Source organism: Ursus arctos, unplaced genomic scaffold (assembly GCF_023065955.2).
Source record: "Ursus arctos isolate Adak ecotype North America unplaced genomic scaffold, UrsArc2.0 scaffold_7, whole genome shotgun sequence".
Lineage (NCBI taxonomy): Eukaryota > Metazoa > Chordata > Mammalia > Carnivora > Ursidae > Ursus > Ursus arctos.
Genome location: NW_026623089.1, coordinates 55,389,451 through 55,411,328, shown reverse-complemented (window position 1 = coordinate 55,411,328; position 21,878 = coordinate 55,389,451). Strand labels below are relative to the sequence as shown.

General features: G+C 41.5%; 1 protein-coding gene across 3 annotated transcripts in view; it reads left to right on the top strand.

The window, feature by feature from the left end:
- LOC113259115 (cell division cycle and apoptosis regulator protein 1) overlaps positions 1-21,878 on the top strand; it is a 199,201-nt gene that overhangs the window by 124,303 nt on the left and 53,020 nt on the right. Inside the window, exon 1 of one of the 3 annotated variants that reach the window (XM_026504344.4) lies at positions 21,161-21,267. The exons of 1 other annotated variant lie outside the window; for it this stretch is intronic. The gene's annotated coding sequence lies outside the window, so the exon portion shown is untranslated. Of the gene's footprint in view, positions 1-21,160; positions 21,364-21,878 lie in introns of those variants that run through there. One more of the 3 variants, XM_026504343.4, reaches the window with a different exon arrangement.

The window sequence follows — 21,878 nt, the reverse complement described above, 5'->3', positions numbered from 1 at the left end:
CAACTTCTTGATGCATGGAAATTTCTTTTTTGTCTAGAGTTAGTACAACTGTGAGTTTTGATCTTCTGTAAAAATTAATGACGAGAATTGTGAAATAATATGGTAGTGGCCTCTCACAGTTCCAGAAGACACCCTAGAAGTCACAGTTCAATCACGGGCCCAGAGAGCAGATGTTAATGTCGGTGTGTACTTAATGTTTATAATTAGAGTTGAAACAATCAAATGAAGGCCACTTTGTGCTTAGGAGGACTCCAGGAAACAAACTTGATCTGCTCACCCAGAGAGTATCTTATCACTGGGAAATAACCTTACTGTGGTACAAGTAAAAATTAAAATGTTTTTTTATTTTTTGTTGGTTTTTTTTTTTCCTGAGAGATTCGGGAAAACAAGTTAAGCGAGATTGGATCAAGATTCCCCCGCCTGCAGAGTTTTGTGGGCCTTGTGTGGGAAATCTAGCTGCCTTTTACCTATGACGCTGTCCTGTTAACTCATCCAACAAACTGTGGCGATAGTCTTTTATTTACAATTTCAATAAAGAAGTATCAAGTGCTTATATAGTACAGGCTTTTATTTCCCCTAGAACAAGTATTAGGTATATACAAGGAGTTAGAAAACATTGAGTGGTTGAAAGAATTGGGGGAAATATATCAATTGTATATACTGCCTAGCCATCATTGTACAGTCTATTCACACCTCTTGCCAAGGTGGCCTCACAATAAGTCCTAGCATGGTTCATTTTGATGTGATTGTCTGCGTGTATTAGAGTACTGTTGTATTGTGCACAGCTCCAAAACTTGCCCATACGTGTATTGAACTTCCAACGTCCAACATCAACACTAAGGCACAGTCAACCAGGTGATAGAATAAGTCTAGATTTACCCAGATCAAATTGTGGTCCACATTGTGCTTTCTTCTGATAGATTTAGAAAATGAGGCCATTCATGGCTCTGGATTGCAAGTCAAACAATCGGCATGTCAGAAGCTAAATTTGTGTTTTTCTTAGAATGTGTTGAGATTTATTGGCTTTTTTTTCCTTTTCTCATTTATAAAGTAGAGTCTAAGTTGGTTAATTTTGGCTATGGTAAAACTGGCTTTTATACAAGAAGACATCCCTCTTTGTCCACAATGAACTCCAGAAACTTGAATTTTCTGCATTCCAGTATATCTGGGTGACTGTTTCAATCTCTGGTACTTCTGGGCATCCAGTCAGATATCATTGTTTACTTTGAAAGGCATAAATTTTATTCCTTCAAGTGATGCAAAGGTGTTCCTTATGTGGCCAGTCCTAATCTTCACTTCTCCTTTAAGGGCCCCACAATGTGTTTCTCTATTGGTAATATGCAGTGCTTAATATTTCTGGCTTTAGATGTCCAACACTAATCTGCACTGTTGGCTGTATTTTTCCCATCCCTACTGTGATATCCATGATCCTGCCTGGGTCACGGGTTTTTCTTGTTTCTTCATATTCCCTATAATTAAAGCAAAACTTAGTCTAAGCTAGGAATGTCAGTATCAGATGTCTAACATATTACTGATTTAACTGATTTATGTTTGAGTGCAACTTGGGAAACCCTTGTTTAACAATATAAACCTAGTTTTCCTAAAAATAGAAATTTTGTCCCTAGCAGCTGTTATGAAAGGCATTTCTCTTGTTCATCAGAAAAAAATCTTGCAGCTTGCCGGAAACGTTCACTTTTGGAGAAACAGTACTGAAAAGTAATTTTCGTTTGTTCTTCATTTGGCTAGGTATAAACTTACCAGCTTTGACCAGAATTGCTGGTTGTTACTATTTTTCCTTTTCATTTTACTGAGGCTATGATGTCATTAAGTGTACTTCTCATTCTTTTTACCGTTATGATCCTTTTCTCTGATTTTCTTCAAATTAAAACTTTATTGCTTCCCCTCTCTGTTCTCCCTCCATTCCCCATGACCCCTACACACATACGCATGATTCGTGTTAAGAACAGCAGTGATTTTGGTCAAGTTGTCTTTTCCTGTTTTCTAAAAATCATGATTCACAAATCCTTTGTGGAATAATACCAAAAAGGATCATGATCTTTTATTAGGTCATTTTCCATTAGAGGCAAATTCAGTTTTTAGGAAGAGAGAGTGGTCACAAGCCCCCAGGTTAGAATCCACTTCTCTTTAACAATCCCAACAATGTTTTGCTTTGTTTGCGTTTTAAATCCCAACAATGTCGGACTCGCAACGTGTGTTTGAGTGTTTTGCAAAACTTTATATCAGAAGTTAAATATTCTAGCACTATCTCTCTATAGCTTTGCTATTTCTATATGATGCATCATACTAATTATAAGTTGTCTGACCAGTGGCTTTGAATTAATAACGGGTCTGATTTATACAGTAGACAATACTTTTTTTTCACATGCTTTTTTCTCCCAGCTCAGTTTTGTGCATAGTATTTACTTTCCAATGTAAATTTACCCCTTTGGAATTTGGGTTTTGGCAATCATAGAAACTATTCTATAATCTGGATGAGAAAGGTTAAAAAATGAACTAAAAGTGATTGAGGAATTCTTGGGGTCAATCAGTTATCAGGAGTTGTGAGTATAATAGGGGGAAGTTCAGGGGCAGGAAGGAGGGAGAATTGTGTTCCTCTCAGCCATGTGCAGGTTCGTTCCCCCAGCTCAACACCAAAACGTACTTTAATAGCTCTTCTCCCCGCCCCATAACAGTTTTATCTGAAAAATAGCAACTCAAAATGAGGAACCATTGTGAATGCAAATATGGTAGTAAGAAAAATTATAATCCCTATACTTTATAATATTTTAGGTTATCAAACTGCTTCACTGTGTGTTCCCTTTTTCTCCACAACACTGAGGGTCGGACAGATGTCCAAATGGTCCCATCTTACCCGTCATGCATATTGGCAAGAATAGCAAATGCCTTGCTCCGAGTCATAGAGCAAGTCAGCCCATCTGAGACCCAATCATTTCATACCCGCAGACTGCTGAGTGCATTTCTGCACCATAAACTATGACTTAGAGAGTGTTACTGAGTAGAAATTTTGTCAGACCTAATCTAAGAATAATGTAAAACCTACTTATCGTATGCAAAACATGCTTCTGAAGTATTTTGTTTCCAGTATTTATTTAGCCAGTGATTTTTTTTATGCATACTTTGGAAGGTCTCCCCAAATTCCCAAGACTTCTGCATTTTAGGATTTAGATTAATGAAGCTTTAGTTTTTCCCTGTAAATAAACTTTTTAATAAGGAATGTCCCTGTACTACTAAAACAAAGGGAAACCTCAATAATATTTGTCTTAAAAACATAATTTTTAAAAAGACTGAGATCAGCAACTCATTATCGAAGTTTAATGTATTTGTTATAATGAAATGCAGGTTTCTAGAAGGGAAGGTGCTAGGTAAACAGACTATTTTAGTTCCCAGGTACTCATGGTAAAAATGTAAAATCGTTGGCATCTCTTAAGAGATAGTACTGTCTCCCACTTATTTTTGTTTTGTTTTGTTTTTTGTTTTGTTTTGTTTTTTGTTCCACTCTGTTTAAACATAACTTTGCCCATAGAGTTAAGAAAAATAATGAGATGTATTTGTAAAGTTTCTGGTAAGCTCTTTATAAATATAAAGAGGTGGGGTATTTTGGCTATTCCATCAGTGCATCATGGGTTACTAATGAAAAACCCAAACTTCCCGAAATAGTCAGATAAATTCCACTTTTGGTGATTTGGTTCAGTAACTGCCAATCCTCGCTAATGCCTGGTGGTGGAATTAGAAAATGGCTGACAACGTAGGACTTTACAAAAACAGCTCTTCAAAAACAAAAAACAAAAAGAAGACTAAATATTTTTTATTAATAGGTATGGTCATTTTTTTTAAACTTCTATAACAGATAACATTGTGATAGGTGCTTTAAGAGAAATATTTTTCCAGAAATGGTTTTATAGTAAAAAAGGGGGGGGGCAGCTTTTGCATTGTGACGTATGGGTAGGTAGTCATCTTTGAGTCACTAAGAAATCATAAAGTGTTCCCTGAAGAGAAACTCATAAAACTACTTGGCAGAAAGAAAAGCGTTAATTTCTAGTTTCTCCATTTTCTCTTGTGTTATATGGTGTCCTACCAAGTAGGTTCACGTGCATATCAATACTTTGGCTCAAAAGAGAAGATTGAGTGCTTTTCAATAGTGGGAGTAACATTTTCACAGATTCTTCATCATGGGGAAATAGAGTAGTACTGACTTTGAATAGAGAAATACCAATTTCACAAGTTAATATTCCTGTCTCTAGGTGACTTCGTCTCTCCTTAGGGTATATTCACTATTTATTTTGTACCTTTGAACTTTTGCTTTGGGGGATTATTTTTACCTATTGCAGTCCTACTGTATTAAATATCCCATATAATGAAATAAGTTAGTTAGGTAAAGATTTTAAAACTCCACAAAATCTGGTTTGGGTTCTTAATATATGGGAGAACCAGTTTAAAGAAAAAGCACTTCACCATGCAGAAGGGAAAGAGATAATCTTAATGATGATGATTTCAATTCAGGATCAACATGTAGTGCTCTGCAGACAAGGGAACACTTACTAGCAGTACTTGAAGACTTGTGAGTTGGAATTGCATGTTACTTGAAAGACCTAATTAAGCTAAATTTTGGTGCACAGCAGTTGTACATGATTTCATGTTTATGTAGCAAAATGCATTGAAATGTACTAGTATTGAAACATACATGTAAAGATAGTTGTGGAAATTGTCTATTATATTTTCCTTGTGTGTCTCATTTATTTAGAGCACAAAGTTTCTTTTTTTTAAGTGTTCTAACTGAATAAGTCTAAATGAATACTGTAATTGAAATTATATTTTAAATCTTTGTGATGAGTTTTTAAAAAAATTATTGCAAATTGTATCATTCCTGATTACACAGAACTTTGTGGGTGGTTTTAAATAAATTTTATACTTCTATTTTGCACCTGCTAGTCTAATTTTTCTTTCCTCTTCAAAATAATATTTTAAAACTTTAATATCCAATAAGAATCACATATTTTTAACTATAAAGGACTGTAAGATTTAATATTTTGAGATGTCCAGTTGTGTGGATTACGTTCAACATAAAATCAAGATGGCTATATTTATGGAATCCTTATATTTTGGGTGGGGGGCGTTAAATAGGCTCCATGCCCAGTGCGGGGCTTGAATTTATGACCCTGAGATTGAGAGTCGCATGCTCTGCTGACTGAGCCAGCCAGGTGCCCCTAGGAATCCTTATTATGTACCAAACTCTTGCATTTTAGATAAATTATTTAACATCCACAGTGATGCTATTCAGTAAGGACTCTTATCAAGCCCATTTACAGATTAATTCTGAAGCTTAAAGTGGCTAAGATCATACCCCTAGTAACTGGCAGAGCTTCCAATCAAGTTGGATATAAACTGACTCATGCCCTGTCTTGGGTTTTTCATTATTTTCATAAACTTAATCCTGAACACAGTACGCTAACAGTATTTTAAAGTTGACATCCTAATGTATTTACTAAAACCTGGAGTGAAAAAAAGTTAATAGGCTTTTAGTGATATTACAGCAAATATCAAAAGGTAATAAATTACTTTAAATTCATCTAATCTAAGGGCACCTGGCTGTTTCAGTTGGTGGAAAATATGACTCCTGATCTCAGGGTTGTGAGTTCAAGCCCCATGTTGGGTGTAAAGCCTACTTTTTTTTTTTTTTTAAGATTTTATTTTATTTATTTGACAGAGAGAGAGAGAGAGAGAGAGACAGCCAGCGAGAGAGGGAACACAGGCAGAGGGAGTGGGAGAGGAAGAAGCAGGCTCCCAGCCGAGACGCCTGATGCGGGGCTCGATCCCAGAACGCCGGGATCACGCCCTGAGCTGAAGGCAGACGCTTAACGACTAAGCCACCCAGGCGCCCCTAGAGCTTACTTTAAAAATTAATTGATTGATTGATTGATTGATTAATCTAATCTGAAACCCAACTCCCCTGCTGCAGCATCTGGTATTACTCTTCCTCCTAGTAATGGGAACAACTCCACCCCCAGACCAGATCTCCTCCTCAGGTTTAGCTGGGCAGCTAGAGACCACATTTTCTACCTTTTTCCTGGCTGATTAAAAGGGAGATAATGTGAGTTAGGCTGACCATACATACATGGGCAGCACGCTAGGTGATGCCGGAACAGCAAAATAGAAGGAACTTAGGTCCCTGGATGACCTACTCCCCTGACCCACCTCTCAAATTTGTTTTTACACGAGAGAAAAATATTCTTTTCTACGATTTTGCTCCCTGCTAAACAGCTCAGTGAATATCCTAACTAAACATCCACCTTATAAGACAACTATCGTGTTTTGTTTTGTTTTGTTTTGTTTTATCTTCAGGCCAAATATACAGTTCCTTCCCTCTAGTGACATGGTTTCTAGATTCTTTATCTTAATGCTCTCTAGACAACAGCCTGTATATGTGTGTATGTATCTATGTATGTATGTATGTATTTATTTATTTATTAAGTAGGTTCCATGGGATGCTTAGCCATCCGAGCCACCCAGGCACCTCGTGTAATCTTTTAAGAGTATATCTCAGGGGTGCCTGGGTGGCTCAGTTGGTTGAGAGACACAACACTTTTTTTTTTTTAAGATTTTTTTTTTTTGGTACTCATTTGAGAGAGACAGCGAGTGAAAGCATGAGCAGGGGGTAGTGTCAGGGAGAGGGAGAAGTAGACTCCCCGCTGAGCAGGGACCCTGATACGGAGCTCCATCCCAGGACCCCAGGATCATGACCTGAACCAAATCAGATGCTCAACCTACTGAGCCACCCAGGCGCCCCGGGAGACCAACTCTTGATCTCAGCTCAGGTCTTGATCTCACGGTCGTGAGTTCGAGCCACACACTGGGCGCTGCCCTCAATGCAGTCTGCTTGAGTATCTCGTTCCCCCCCGCCCCTTCCCACCTTGAGCTCTCTCTCTCTCAAATAAATCAATAAACCTTTAAAAGATAATAAAATAAAAATTAAAAAAAAAACCCAGATCTCAGATCATGACATTTCCCTGCTCAAAAGACCTCTACGCCTTCCAATTGCACTTAGTATGAAACCGACCTCCTTACGTAGTCGGCAAAGCTCTGGGGAATCCAATCCCTGCCAGCCTGTCTGCCCACTTACCATGCTCCAGCCACCCTGAGCTACAGCTCCTTGAACAGGCCAAACTCTTTCGACTCAAACCCTTTGTACCTGCTGCTTGGTCCTACCTTCAGTTTCTCACACAGTTAGATCCTTCTCGTAGTTCTGTATCAGCTCCAGGATCTTATCTTTTTCTTTTTTTTACCCTCAAGAGATACCAACATTTATTTATTTATTTGTTTGTTTGTTTATTTATTTATTTTCCAAATATTTATTTAAATTCTAGTTGGTGGGCACCTGGGTGGCATAGTTGGTTAAGCACCCGCCTCTCGGTTTCGGCTCAGGTCGTGATCTCAGGATTGTGAGATCAAGCCCCACATGGGCTCTGTGCTCACATGGAGTCTGCTTGTGTTTCTCTCTCCCTCTCCCTCTTTCCCCTCCCCCCGCTCTCTCTTTCTCTCTACAAATGATATAGATACATAGATAGATTCTAGTTAGTTAGCGTACAGTGCTCAGTTCCTTGATCTTATCCAGGCACCTTCTTTCCCCTTCCCCAGAGCCTCCTTTTTCCAGTCACAGAATGGAATATATCATCACTTCCAAAATCATTAGCTCACATACCGAACATCAGGACCTCCTATCTGTCCTGTTGTCCTGCAGCCATTTCCAGAGCACCTTTTCTACCTCACTGGAGCCTCCGTGGCTCCTTCTTCCTCTGCAATCTTTCCCTTTCTGGCTTCTTTCCTGATTTCAATCATTCTCTGGCCAGCACTTTACATTGTCTTTCTAATCAGCCCTTTCTGGCAGTTTAAAGAAAAATTTTTGGCCAAAGATCAAGAAAAATCCCTTCCCCTTGCCAGACACCAAATTTGTTACCAGGCTTTTTTATAAGACTGTGAATGAAAAGTTTAGAACTTTAAGAGACAGACATTGTTCAAAAGCATTTTTCACACAAGATTTTAATTTTCTTTAAGACATTTTTTGAAGATTTATTTATGTACTTATTTATGTATTTACTTACTTGTTTTAGTACTCTCTATCCCCAGTGTGGGACTAGAACTCATGGCCCCAAGATCAAGAGTCGCACGCTATACTGACTGACAGCCAGGCACCTCTAACAGTTATGCTTATTGAGGTATAACTTACATACAGCAGAATTCTCCCTTTACATGAGTTCTCTAAGTTTGGACAAACAAATATAGTCATGTAACCGTCACGACAATCAAGATACGGAACAGCACTGTCCGACAGAGAACTGAGAGTTATGTCTGTAATTAAAATTTTGTAGGATAGCCACATTTAAAAACGTAAATAAGAGAAGTAAATAAAAGAAAAAGTTAAATTAAAAAGGAAAAAAGAGGGGCACCTGGGTGGTTCAGTGGTTTAAGCATCTGCTTTCTGCTCAGGTCATGATCTCAGGGTCCTCAGATTAAGCCCCAAGTCGGGCTCTCTGCTCAGCGGGGAGTCTGCTTCTCCTTCTCCCTCTGCCCCCTCCCTGCTTCTGCGCACTCTCTCTCTCTCTGAAATAAATAAATTAAATTAAATTAAAAAGTAAAAAAGAGACAGAAGAAATTATTTTTAATTGTATATTTTATGTAACTTAATATATCCAAAATAGTATCATTTTATTTTTTTAAGGGTTTTTTTTTTTTTTTTTTTTTTTTTTTGAGAGAGAGTGCTTGTGCAAGAGCAGGGGGAGAGTCCGGGAGGGGGAAGGGAGAGGGAATCCTCAGACAGAATCCTGGCTGAGTGAGGAGCTGACCTGGGGCTTGATCCCGGGATCCTGAGATCATGACTTGAGCTGAAATCAAGAGCCACTCAGGTGCTCCCCAAAATAGTATCATTTTAATAGTAATGATGAGTTTTTTTGCATTAAGTCTTTGAAATTTAGTGTGCATTTTATATATACAGTATATCTCAGTTCAGAAGTTATATTTTCTTACGAAATACTTGATCTACTCCATCAAATTTACTTGAAAAAGTAGACATGCATACCAGTTATTCTAAACGTACTTAAAAGTTTTCCAATAATTGAATCAATGATCAGTTTTTAAGTTTAGATTTTGGTTAATTAAAATTAAACACAACTGGGGTGCCTGGCTGGCTCAGTCAGTAGAGCACGCCACTCCTGATCTCGGAGTTGTGAGTTCAAGCCCCGTGCTGGATGCAGAGCTTACTTTGAAAAAAAAAATTTTTTTTAATTACATACAACTAAAAGTTCAGTTCCTTTCTTGCACTAGTCACAATTCAAGTACTCAGTAGCCGCATGTGGCTAGTGCCTACTCTATCAGATGGCTCAGATTACAACATATTTCCGATATCCCCCAAAGTTCCCTAATATCCTTGTAGTCCAGTCGCCTCCCCAGACGCTTGCTCCGGGCAATGACTGGTCAGATTTCTTTCCTTAATTTTTTTGCCTTTTTCCGAATGTCATGAAAATAAAATAGCTCGCTTATACCATTACGCATAGTGCTTTTGAGATTCATCCAAGTTATTTTTTCTGTATTTTCTACTAAAGGTAAGTTTGAATCATAAGCAGATGTTATCCGTACTAGTTTCCCAGCCCTGCAGGAATGAAGTTGCTCTCCTTGAACTGTTTCATGTATGTGAGCAGACATGGAATAGATTCCAATAGTTTCCTATATGCCAACACTGTTCTAAGTGCTTCCCTCGAAACCACTGCATGTCTAATAGTCATGTAATCCTTGATCAAGAAATAAGCCCCGAAAAGGTAACTGGCATGCCCAGCGTGACCACAACTGTTACGAGAAGAAGCCAGAATTGAATGAAGGCTGTCTGGTCCCACAGTCTATACTCTTTAACTTCTGCTTCCAAGCATCCCTGCCCCATCTTGGGTGATTCAGAGTAAAGGAGCTCCTCTGTGAGACGATTTGGTCACTACCTGTCCACTTTGCGATGGCCTTCGTCTTTCATGCTCAGGACTGATAATGATACGCAACTTTCCTTTCTTATTGGACCACTGAAAGGTGAGGTTTCTCTGTTCCTTAACGGGATATTACAAGGTCGTGAGCACAGCAAAACTGTCATGACCTACTGCATAATATAACGTCCCGGGAAAATGTGATGTTTTTGTTCTCTTTCTTTGGTTATTACATATAAATTATTTCATGAAAATGAAACAGCCTGGGCCTTGCTTACCTAGTGACGGGTTATTAACTCCATACGTTCCCAGGTGAAGAAAGCAGAGTCACATGGCATATGGCCAAGGAGCTCTTCTACTTCCTGAGGCTGGATTCTGGAAAGGTCCCCTGGCACGCTGGCAGAATCCCCCTCTCAGTCACATAGTCACGGTTACCAGCGTCAATGAGGCCTACAACACTGTTTTTCTAAACCATCCAATCCGTGTACACCTTTGGACCCCATTTGTTCTCAATTATTGACTGCCTTTTTCCTCAAAGCCACAAACCAAAACTCCTCTCCTTTTCCCATCTGTAGCTTATAAATCTCCCTCCACCTGCACCCATCTTCTGCTTCCCATTAGAGTGAGGGAAATGTCCTTCCTCCAATCAAAGATTAATCCCTCTCTGTGCACTCTGGCCTCTGTCCCGCCTAGCCTTCTCGGGGACTTCCCGTTCTTTGGAAGAGTGTTATTTCTTCTTTCCCTGTAACTTCAATCTCATTATTGGATCCTCCCTAGCAGTATTTAAATACATTCCAGTCTCTGGCATCGTAAGACAAATAAGACACTGCTCTTCGACCCCACATCCCCTTCCGGGCACCACCATTTCTTTCTTCTTCAGTCACAATCATTTCAAAAAATGATTATTTACATACATCTAAGCAGCTAGAATTTCTGATCGTTCCAAAGAAATGTAAAATGTGGAAATGTAAAAAGGTATTAGCTCAGTATAATGTGGGAGGAAAACTGCAACACCCAAAACTCGGGTTACTTCTAAGCGAAGTAAAAACTTCATTAATTTTCAGTGTGCTAGTCATAAAAATTCTATTTCGGGGGCTCCTGGGTGGCTCAGTTGGTTGAGTGGCCGGCCACCTCTTGCTCTTGGCTCAGGTGGTGATCCCCTGGGTAGTGGGAGCAAGCACTCACCGGGGAGTCTGCTTGAACAAGCGGCTCTGCCCCTCCCCCCACTCTTACGCGCATGCTCTCTCTCTCTCTAAGATAAGTAAATAAATCTTTCTCTTTTTTTAAGATTTTATTTATTGGGGCACATGGGTGGCTCAGTTGGTTAAGCATCTGCCTTTGGCTCAGGTCATGATCCCAGAATCCTGGGATCAAGCCCCCCATCAGGCTCCGTGCTCAACAGGGAGTCTGTTTCTCCCTCTGCCCACTGCTCTCAGCTAGTGCGTGCTCTCTCTAGCTCTCACTCTCCCTTTCTCTCTGGTGAGTAAATAAATAAAATCTTTCTTAAAAAAATACACATAAAGTTCACATGGAGGGGTGCCTGAATGGCTCAGTTGGTTAAGCATCTGCTTTCAGGGGCGCCTGGGTGGCTAAGTCATTAAGTGTCTGCCTTCAGCTCAGGGCGTGATCCTGGGGTCCTGGGATCAAGCCCCGCATCAGGCTCCCTGCCCTGCTGGGATTCTGCTTCTTCCTCTCCCACTCCCCCTGCTTGTGTTCCCTCTCTTGCTGGCTGTCTCTCTCTGTCAAATGAATAAATAAAATCTTTAAAAAAAAAGAAAGCATCTGCGTTCAGCTCAGGTCATGATTTTGGATTCCCGGGAATGAGCCCTATGTCTGGCTCCCTGCTCAGCAGGGAGCCGGTTTCTCTTTCTCCCTCTGCCCCTCCCACGCTCATACGCTCTCTCTCTCTCTCTCTCAAATAAGTAAATAAAATCTTTAAGAAAAAATAAAGTTCAAATGGAATAGATAAAAATAGCCCCAAAAATCCAGGGATCAGGGGGAAAGGGAGGATAGTTAAGGGCTACTAGTTCTGGGTGTCTGGGTGGCTCAGTTGGTTAAGCATCTGCCTTCAGCTCAGGTGGTGATCCTGGGGTCCTGGGATTGAGTTCTGTATCGGGCTCCTTGCTCCTCAGGGAGCTTGCTTCTCCCTCTGCCTCTGCCTGTCTCTCATGAATAAATAAACGAAATCATTAAAAAAAAAAAAGTGGGGGTACTGTTCCTACTCAATATTACAAATATAAAATATTTTTAAAAAGATTTTATTTATTTATTTGACAGAGAGAGAGCACAAGCAGGGAGAGTAGCAGGCAGAGGGAGAGGGAGAAGCAGGCTCTCCGCTGAGCAGGGCGCCTGACTCAGGGCTGGATCCCAGCATGACCCGAGCCAAAGGCAGACACTTAACTGAAAGAGCCACCCAGGTTGCCCAAGATAGAAAATATTTTATAAAGCTACAATAAATGAAAGAATATGGTACTAGTGTGATGAATAATAGATCGGTAGAACAGAACAGAATTCCAAAACGAACTGATGTGAAAATGTTGACGTTTGGAGTGAACGGTCCAGGAAGAATTCTTTTTTTTTTTTAAGATTTTATTTATTTATTCGATGGAGAGAAAGAGGGAAAGAGAGAACACAAGCAGGGGGAGTGGCAGGCAGAGGGAAAGGGAGAAGCAGGCTCTCCGCTGAGCAGAGAGCCCAATGTAGGGCTTGAACCCAGGATCCTGGGATCATGACCTGAGCTGAAGGCAGGCGCTTAACAGACTGAGCCACCCAGGCGTCCCTCTTCTTTTTTTTTTTTTTTTTTTAGATTTATTTATTTAAGCAATCTCCACACCCAGCATGGGACTTGAACTCTCCGCCTTGAGATCTGGAGTCTCACGCTCCTCCAACTGCGCCAGCCAGGTACCCCAAGAAAGAATTCTTGAGGCATCTTCGGCACACACAGAGTGGTTTTATTAAAGTGCAGGGACAGGACCGTGGGCAGAAAGAGCTGCACTGGGATCGTGAGGAATGGCGGATTATATACTTTCAAGCTGGGAGGCGGTTAGGGACAGCATAAGTCTCTAAGGAATTTGGAAGCAAGATTTCCAGGACCTTGAGGAGCTGACTATTGTCAGGAAAAGGTCATTTATTACTGTCTAGTAGAATCTTAGTCATGAGGCCTTTCAGATGTATATCAGTGGGCCCATATGCTTGGAGGATGACTGCCAACATACATCTTTGGGGAGTAGGGGGTAGAGGTAAAAGAAGTTTCCAAAGGGATTTTTACAGGATCTTAGAGGTCTGGCTAGCGTGAAGCTAAGGTTGCCTGTTGCCTCTAGCCATGTGTTAACATCAGGGCAGTTAAGCTCCTTGAGGATGGTCACTCTGCTGGTCTCAAGTACTTGTCAATAGGCTCTAAGTTCTAAAGAAGTTTAACTCTTTTTCTTTTGTCTTTGTTCTCCACATCACAAACCTAAATACATACAGATTTTTGCAATAATTTAAGGGTGGCGGTCCAAATCACTGGGGAAATGAAGGATTATTCAATGAATAATCAGAATAACTGGGTAGCCATCTGTATAAACAAAGTTAGATTCTTACCTCACTCCTTTCCTTAGGATAAATTCTAAATGAATTGAAAACTTAAAGATAAATAAATAAAAATTCTAGAAGATACCATTGTAGAATTTATTTTTTTTTTATAATGAGTGGGAAAGGCCTTTTTCCCCCTAGAAATTCAGGGGAAATAAAAGAAAAATTTTATAAATTTTACTACATAAAGATAAAAACTTCTGCACAGTAAAACGCTCCAAAATCCAAGTTAAAAAAATTAAAAATTAACATGAAATATTTTTAGGTGATATGACAAAGGACTAAGATAATGAGCTCCCAAAAATTAAGAAGAAAAGGATCAGCGTCCAGATAGAAAAAGAACCAAGGAAATGAATATTGATTACTAGGAAAGGAAATACAAATGTGTCTTACACCTGTGAAAAGATAGCCTCACTCATACTGAGAGAAATACTAACCAAAATTACATCAGGCTACCAAAGAGAGCCATCATCTCCTTTCCTCCCTCTCTGCGTATCTATTATGCTACCTCGTTCAAACTGAGCTGACATTATCCCCTTCCTTACTTTGGAGGCTGAGCGGTCATAAAGAAGGCCAGGCTGTTCCTGGAGAGGCTGAAAGGCAAGGAGGACTCACTCTAGTGCCAGATGTGAGTCAAGAGATGACCTTGGACAGGCCAGGATGAGAAGTCTCCAGCCTCAGCTGCCATCTGACTGCAAGCAAACCAGAGACCTTAAGCCACCACCATCTTGCTGAGCTCTGTCATCCCACAGAGCCTGCAGATACTAAGAAGTGGTTATTTCAAGCCACTGCATTTTGTGATGGTTTGCTACACGATAATGGATAACAGACGCAGTGCTATTCACCTATGAGCAGGCTTTGAAGTTTGAAAATATACTATTTGGCAAGCGTAGGGGAAAACAGATGCTCTCATACATTGCGGGTGGGAGTGTAAATTGGTGTGACCTTATGGAAGTCAAGTTGGCAAGATGCATTAAAATTGTAAATTCACAAGATCTGTGACCAAGCAACCCTACTGCTAGAAACGTATTCTACTGATATAATTTTACAAGAGAGAAATGACCTAGGTATGAGGGTGTTTATTGCAGCACTGCTTGAGTGCAAAAGATTCAAAATCCCCTACATAGGGGCACCTGGGTGGCTTAGCCGGTGAAGCGTCTGTCTTCAGCTCAGGTCATGATCCCAGGGTCCTGGGACTGAGCTCTGCACTGGGCTCCCTGCTCAGCGGGGAGTCTGCTTCTCCTCCCTCGGCTGCTCTCCTGCTTGTGTTCTCGTTCTCTCTCTCTGTCAAATAAATAAATAAAATCTTTTTAAAAAAATGCCCTACATAGGGGGTGCCTGCCTGGCTCAGTTGGGAGAACATGAGACTCTTAATCTCCGGTAGTGAGTTCAAGCCCCACTTTGGGGGTAGAGCCTACTTTTAATAAATAAATAAATACTTCTTTCCATTAAAAAAAAAAGATATTTTAACATTTCATTTTTAAGTAATCTCTATACCCGATGTGGGACTCAAGCCAAACAAAATTTGCCCACCTTACTGACTAAGCCAGTCAGGTACCCCCCAAAAAAGATTTTTTTTAAAGATTTATTTATTTATTTTAGAGAGAGAGTGCACACACGCACAAGCCAGTGGGGGGAGCGGCAAAGGGAGAGAATCTTCAAGCAGGCTCCCCGCCAACCCCAGAGGCCGGCTCAGGGCTTGATCCCAGGACCCATGGGGTCATAACCTGAGCCACAACCAAAAGTCGCACACTCAACCAACTGAGTCACTCAAGCGCCACCCAAAAAAAGGTTGTTTTTTTTTTTTTTTTTAAGACTTTATTTATTTAGTTGACAGAGAGAGAGACAGCCAGCAAGAGAGGGAACACAGGCAGGGGGAGCGGGAGAGGAAGAAACAGGCTCCCAGCGGAGGAGCCTGATATGGGGCTCAATCCCAGGACTCTGGGATCACGCCCTGAGCAGAAGGCAGACGCTTTACTGAGCCACCCAGGCGCCCCCAAAAAAGGTTTTTTAAAAATGGCCTATAGGGGCACCTGGGTGATTCATCCGGTTAAGTGTCTGCCTTCGGCTCAGGTCACAATCCCGGAGTTCTGGGATTGAGCCCCACATTGGGCTCCCTGCTCAGCGGGGAGTCTGCTTCTCCCTCTGCCCCTCACCCTGCTAGTACTCTCTCTGTCTCGCTCTCTCTCAAATAAATAGATAAAATCTTAAAACAAAAATAAAAATAAATTAAAATGGCCTATAGGGGCGCCTGGGTGGCACAGTCGTTGAGCGTCTGCCTTCGGCTCAGGGCGTGATCCCGGCGTTCTGGGATCGAGCCCCACATCAGGCTCCTCCACTGGGAGCCTGCTTCTTCCTCTCCCACTCCCCCTGCTTGTGTTCCCTCTCTCGCTGGCTGTCTCTCTCTAATAAATAAATAAATAAATAAATAAATAAATAAATAAATCTTTTAAAATAAAATAAAATAAAATGGCCTATAAACTCATCAATAAGGGATTAAGTAAACATATTATGGTAATTCATACAAAAAATATTACTTGGCTAGCAAAAAGAATGGGGAAACACTTAAATTCTAATATGGAAAAATTTCCAAGACATATTATTTGAAATGCAAGTATAGAATTTTTGGGACAAATGGGGAGAAAAGGGGCACCTGACTGGCTCAGTCAGTAGAGCACATGGCTTCTGATCTCAGGGTTGTAAGTTCAAGCCCCATGTTGGGTGTAGAGATTCCTTAAAAATAAAACCTTAAAAAATTTTTTTTGAGTCAGTAATCGAAATACTATCCACTGAGGGGTGCCTGGGTGGCTCAGTCGGTTAAGCATCTGCCTTTGGCTCAGGTCAGGACCCCAGGGTTCTGGGATCGAGCCCTGCATCGGATTCTCTGCTCACTGGGGAGCCTGCTTCTCCCTCTCCCTCTGCTGCTCCCCCTGCTTGTGTTTTCTCTTGCTCTCTCTCCCGCTCTCTGTCAAATAAATAAATAAAATCTTTAAAAAAAATGCTATCCACTGAGAAAAAAAAGTCCAGGACAAAATGAATTCTATCAAATATTTGAAAAGGAATTAACCCAATTCTTCTCAAGCATTTCTAAAGGGTGGCAAAAGGAACACTTCCTAATCAATTTTATGAGCTAAGTATTACTCTCAGACCAAAGCCAGTCAAAGACATCACAAGAGGGGCACCTGGCTGGCTCAGTCACGAGAGTATGTGACTCTTGATCTCAAGGTGGTAATTTCCAGCCCCATGCTGAGCAGAGAGATTATTAAAAAAAAAAAAAATTAAGAAGAACATCACAGGGGTGCCTGGGTGACTCAGTCGGTTAAGCACCTGACTCCAGGATTTCTGATCTCATGGCTCATGAAATCAAGCCCTATGTTGGGCTCCAAGTTCACTGGGAGTCTGTTAGGATATTCTCTCCCTCTGCCCCTTCACCCACTCTCTCTCTCAAATAAATAAATAAATCTTGAAGAAGAAGAAGACTACAGACCAATACATATGCAAAAATTCCAAACAAAATCCTAGCAAATCAAACCCAGCAGCATAGTAAAAGGATTATATACCACAACCAAGTGGGACTTATTCCAGGAATGTAAGGGTAGATCAATATACAAAAACGAATCAGTCTAATATACCATATTAACACAGCGCAGCGGAAATCCACACGGTCGTCTCAGTTGATGGAGGAAAACCATTTGATAACATGCAAATCCTTTCATGATAAAAAGTGTCAGTAAACTAGGACTAGAAGAGAACCTTCGTTTTCTTTTTTTCGAGTAGGGCTTGAACTCATGATCCTGAGATGAAGACCTGAGCTGAGGTCAAGCTTAACTGACTGAGACGCCCAGGTACTTCTAGGAATAAAAGAGAACCTTCTTAACCTGATGACAGGCATCTGTGAAAAAAACCCACAGCTAAAATCATATGTAATAGAAAAAGACTGAAGCTTTCCCCCTAAAATTGCATTTGGCAATTGCTTCGTACGTATGACACCAAAACCATAATTGTATGAGAGCAAAATTTGCCACCCCAAATGTGTGTTTTTGGCATATGGGTTATTCTAGGCCAATTATTTTTTTTAAGATTTATTTATTTATTTAATACTAGAGGGAGATGGGATGCCTGGGTGGCTCAGTCAGTTAAGGGTCTGGCTTCAGCCCAAGTCATGTTTCCAGAGTCCTGCTCGGTGGGGGTCTGCTTCTCCATCTGCCCCTCCCCTGCTTGTGCTCATGCACGTTCTCTCTCTCAAATAAATAAAATCTTTAAAAAATTAAAATCTTAAATACAATAAAAATAAGATAAAATAAGTAAATAAATAATAATAGTAAAAGGGACACCTAGTCGGCTCAGCTGGTAGATTATGGGACTCTTGATCTCAGGATCATAGCCCCACATGATGTATAGAGATTACTTAAAAATAAAATCTTAAAAAAAAAAATGTGCTCCTATTATTTTTTTAGTTATCTCTATGCCCAGTGTGGGGCTTGAATTCATGACCACAAGATCAAATGGTGCATGTTCCACCGATTAAGCCAGCCAGGCACCCCCGTCGATAACTATAGTTTAATATGAACTAGGTATGTTAGACAGGAGGACCCTAGCAAGGCCTCTTTGATCTCTATGTCCCATTGTCTCTGGATGGCCCGGCAAACATTTATTTACCAAATATTTACTTTTTCTGTTCTTCCTATGAATTACCTTCCTTCCCTTTCAAGCCCCTCACCCCTACCGCCTTTTCCTTAGTCCTTATGACATATAGACCTCATTTTGCTTGACTATCTTTGGAATCTCTCATATTTATGTGGATGTCCCACATATATATAATTAAATTAAATTTGACTTTTCTTCTGTTAATCTGTCTCATCTTAGTTTAATTCTTAGATCAGGGAGAATAATCTTAGAGCCTAGCAGGAAATTTTTCCTCCCAAACAGAAATAACAAAAGAAAAAAAAATAGATAAGTTCAACTTCAAGAAAAATCAGTGTTTTGTGCATGAAACGACACTATTAATAAAGTGAAAAGATAATCCACAGAATGGGTGAAAATATCTGCAAATCATATCTCTGATAAAGATTTGATGTGTAGTTGGGATGCCTGTGTGGCTGAGTCGGTTAGGCGTCTTGTCTTTGGCTCAGGTCATGATACCAGGGTCCTGGGATCAAGTTCCGCATCTGTCTGCTTTTCTTTCTCCCTCCTGTTCTCCCCCTGCTTGTGTACATGTCTCTCTGACAAATAAATAAAATCTTAAAAAAAAAAAAAAAGATTTAATATGTAGAACTAGAACTCTTTAGACTCAGTCAAAAAGACAACCAAATTTAAACTTGGGCAAAGGTAGGGTGGCCTGGGTGGCTCAGTCAGTTAAGCCTCTGCCTGTAGCTCAAGTCATGAACCCTAGGTTCCTGGGATTGAACCCCAAGTTGGGCTCCCTGCTCATCAGGGAGTCTGCTCCCCTTTGTCTCTGTGTGCTTATTTACTCTCTCTCAAATAAATAAATAAATAAATAAATAAATAAATAAATAAATCTTTACAAAAAATAAAATTGGGCAGAGGTAATGGTTGCCCCTCTCTGTAAGTGTACTTAATGCCACTGTATTATACACTTCTAGAAATGGTTAAAATGATAAATTTTATGTTATATATTTTTTATTACACATACTAAAGAATCACCAAGTTCAGGGAAGGGGAACCAAAGGAATTGAATAGACATTTCTGCAAGGAAGATATACAAATTGTCAGTAAGATAACTTTGTTAGTCATTAGGGATACTAATCAAATCCATTTCATATACTGGGATAGCTATAACAACAACTTTTTTGTTTTAAAAGATTTATTAATTTTAAAGAGAGATGGCGAGAGAGCACATGTGCATGTGCAACAGTCGGGGGAGGACAAAGGGAAAGAACCTTCAAGCAGACTCCAGGCTGAACAGGGAGCCTTCATGTGGCTTGATCTCCCCACGGGCAAGATTGTGACCTGAGCCAAAACCAAGAGTCTGACACCTAACCAACCAAGCCACCCAGGCGCTCCTACAAAAACAACTTCTTGTTTTTTTAAAGATTTTATTTATTTGTCAGAGAGAGAGAGCGCGCCCATGGGAGCACAAGCAGGGAGGGGGGAGAGAGAGAAGATCCCAGGACCCCAGGATCACGACCTGAGCCAAAGGCAGACACCCGACCTACTGAGCCACCCAGGCGTCCCACAACAACTTGTTAAAAAGAAAGAGTTGAGGAGGATGTGGTGCATTGCGTGCGGTAATTAAATTAGTGTAACTGCTGTGAGAAAAGGTTGGCATTTCTCAATATTTAAGTACACCACGTGACCCAGAATTCCACTCCTGTGCACATACCTAAGAGAACTGGAAACAAAAGTTAAAAAAACAACAACCACCCTGTATGTGAATATTCACAGATGCATTATTCATAACACCCTAATGTGAAGATAACCTAAGTGATCAACTTAGAACAAATGGATAAACAAATTGCTATTATCCATTTAAAGGATTAGTTTTAACAATAAAATGGAATAAAGTACTGATACTTGCTTCACGAACCTTAGAAACAATAGTTAAGTTAAAGAAGCTGTAGAGGACACTTTTAGGCAAACAGGCTTGAGCAACAGAATATAGAAGGGTCCACAAGACCACCTGGCTGAATAATGAGGGGCCCATTCCGGGAACCACTTCAAAATATGCATAGGTCCTAAATGGCCAATGAATTACTTACAACTAGTCACATTTACCAAAAAAGGGAGAATTCCGCAGGTGGCCACGCTCATCTTCCCCCTTTAAATACAGCCCCCCACCCACTGCTTCCTCCAGACAGCCTGTCCTCTGCAGTCCTGCTGGTGGCTCCCTTGTGGTGTATTCAATAAACTATCTCCTTTGTTCAGCCTCAGGTGGATTCTTTCACCACCTGCACCACTGGCTTCCACCTGAAGGGGTCGCTCCACATTTGAAAGGGGCCGATCAGATCCAGAGACACCCCACTTAGACACCGCAGAAGCCAGACACAAAAGACCATATATTATATAATTCTACTAATATGAAGTATCTAGGATATTCAAATCCATGGAGACAAAGCCGCTTAGTGACTGTAAAGGGATGGCGGGGGCAGGGATTAAGCAGTGACTGCTTAACGGGGAGGGGTTTCTTCTAAGGGTTGAGTTCGTGATGGTTGCAAAAACTTAGGACTGTATAAAGGCCATAGGAAAAAATAAAGCTCACTGAATTGTACAAAATATTTAAAACAGTGAATTATATGGTAAGTGAATTTTATCTCAATTAAAAAAAAACTTAGGAAGATGGTACAGGATATGTCCATTCTTCCAAGTACTTGAATTCAACTAGAAAAAAAAGACACAGAAAGGCGAAAAAACACAAAATGGCGGCGAGGTGATCGGATCACGTGACCGCCAATTCTTCCCTGCCCACCCTTAGAAAAGTCTTTTCTTCAGAGCTGGCGAACAAACACAGGCGGCTCATTGTTATGGGAAGCCCAGGTAACTCTTCTCAGGCGCGCTCTAGCTCTAGCTGCGTAGTGAGAGCGGTGAGCGTATTGAAGGCGAGCTGGGGAGCGCGCACGTAGAACGTAAGCCCGTAAGCGCCGTTCCTCGCAGAGATGAGGAGGAGGGGAGAGGCGTGGAGGAAGAGGGGGAAGTTGGCGCATGCGCCTAACGCTGACGGGTTTGAAATGGCCTCGGTGTTAGCCGGGACTCGATTCAGGTGAAGGTCTGGTCCTCGCGGTTGGAGCAGCGGGCGGCGGAGCCGGGGTCCTAACGTCCTGTCGGATCCGCGGAAGGGCCGAGAGCGACTGTTTTGGTAGCACGGCGTCCGTAGGCCGGCGACGGTGGGGCTCTCGTGGGACTGGGGCGGGAGGGACATGGTCCCTTTTGTGCGGGTCGGAGCAGGCCCCGCGCGGCAGCCCCTCCCCCACCGCTTCGGTTTTTTTCGACCCCCCTTCCCCCCCCCGCGGTTCTTCAGGTATCTCCAGCGCCCCTCAGCCTCGGCTTGACGGGTCTGGAGGGACTGCCGAGCGCCATCCCTCACTCTGGGGCCGCTGAGTTTTAGCTTCACGGCCTCCGGCCCAGGGCGTCGGGTGGCTGGCGGCGGCGCCGGTTTTGGGGGATAGAGGCTCTCTGCCCGGCCGGGGGGTTAAGGGGACCAGGACTTTCAATAGTTCTCTCATGGCGCTTCGCCCAGTCTCGTGAGACGGAGGATTCCGCCTTCTCTGGTCTGCGTCCCGCGAGGAGCTGGGGCTGGAGGAAGATGGATGGCAGAGCTCTGGCCCCTACGAGTCGCGGGGGGAAGGAGGGGGTGCGCGGGCTGATTCTTAG